Source organism: Kogia breviceps, chromosome 8 (assembly GCF_026419965.1).
Source record: "Kogia breviceps isolate mKogBre1 chromosome 8, mKogBre1 haplotype 1, whole genome shotgun sequence".
Classification (NCBI taxonomy): domain Eukaryota; kingdom Metazoa; phylum Chordata; class Mammalia; order Artiodactyla; family Physeteridae; genus Kogia; species Kogia breviceps.
This window is the reverse complement of record NC_081317.1, coordinates 32,419,775-32,421,450: the sequence shown is the minus strand read 5'-3', so window position 1 is coordinate 32,421,450 and position 1,676 is coordinate 32,419,775. Positions and strand designations below refer to the sequence as shown.

The window sequence follows — 1,676 nt, the reverse complement described above, 5'->3', positions numbered from 1 at the left end:
CCCATAAGAGAAGCCACTTAAGGGTACAAACAGCTCTTACAAACACTGCGGTTAACAGATGCACATGTATTCTGGCTGCCGCGGAATTCCTTTTGGTGAAAGAAAATATTAACATGGGAAAGACCAGTCTTCTGTTACAGAATTTGTCCTACTGGGGCTTTCTGGCTACTCAGAGCTTGAGGCCATTTATTTCTTGCTGGTGCTATTTATGTACCTGGTGATCCTGCTGGGAAATGGAGTCATCATCATTGTGTCTGTGACTCTCACCTACACACACACACACACACACACACACCCATGTAATTTTTCCTCAGTAACTTATCATTCTTGGATATTTGCTACACCAGTTCTTCTATTCCCTTATTTCTCAGCAGGTTCTTAGCTTCAGAGAAAACCATTTCCTTCTGTGGGTGTGGAGTGCAAATGTTTCTCTTCTTTGCTATGGGAGCCACAGAGTGTGTCCTTCTAAGCATGATGGCATTTGACTGCTATGTGGCCATCTGTAACCTTCTGAGATACCCCATCATTATGAGCAAGAATTTGTATGTGCCTATGGCTGCTGGGTCCTGGATTGCAGGGCGTGTCAATTCTTTGTTGCAAATGTCTCTTGCCATGCGGCTTCCTTTCAGTGGGGATAATGTCATTAATCATTTTACTTGTGAAATCTTGGCTGTCTTAAAATTGGCCTGTGCTGATATCTTCATAAATGTTATTAGCATGGTTGTTGCTAATATGATTTTTCTTCTGGTTCCGGTACTTTTCATATTTGTTTCCTATGTTTTCATTCTCTCCACCATCCTGTGAGGATTCCTTCTGCAGAGGGAAGGCACAAAACCTTTTCCACCTGCTCTGCCCACCTCACAGTGGTGATTATATTCTATGGAACCATCCTCTTCGTGTATGCAAAACTCAAAGGTAAAGACTTCTCTGGTGCAGACAAAGTACAAGTCACAGACAAAATCATCTCTCTCTTCTATGGTGTCGTGACTCCTATGCTCAACCCCCTCATCTATAGTTTGAGAAACAAAGATGTGAAGGCAACTCTGAAGAATATACTCTGTCAGAAATGCTCCTCAGAGGAAATGTGAATGTTGCTTTTTTTTAAAAAAATTCATTTACTCTGAATGCAGGACTAGTTCTCACCTGGAGTTCCAAAGTAAATGTAAGGGTTGGGAGTATCATTAATTCTTGAAATTCTCATTTTTCTGTTCCTAGCATCTAAATGTGAGAGAAATCTGGGGCCTATATTCTTCATGACTGGCTTAAAGAAAAAAAGGGAAAGAAATCTATGGGTAAAAGGATTCTCATCCAAACCACCCACCTTCACAGAATTTATTTATTTATTTATTTTAACATCTTTATTTGAGTATAACTGTTTTACAATAGTGTGTTAGTTTCTCCTTTACAACAAAGTAAATCAGTTATACATATACATATGTTCCCATAACTCTTCCCTCTTTTGTCACCCTCCCTCCCACCCTCCCTATCCCACCCCTCTAGGTGGTCACAAAGCACAGAGGTGAACTCCCTGTGCTATGCTGTAGCTTCCCACTAGCTATCGAATTTACATTTGGTAGTGTGTAATGTCCCTGCCACTCTCTCACATCGTCACAGCTTACCCTTCCCCCTCCCCATATCCTCAAGTCCATGCTCTAGTAGGTCTGTGTTTTATTCCC

General features: G+C 41.2%; 1 pseudogene; it reads left to right on the top strand.

Annotated features, from left to right (window-relative positions):
- Window positions 1-1,383, top strand: LOC131760782 (olfactory receptor 13C7-like; annotated as a pseudogene).
- The last annotated feature ends 293 nt before the right edge of the window (window positions 1,384-1,676 follow it).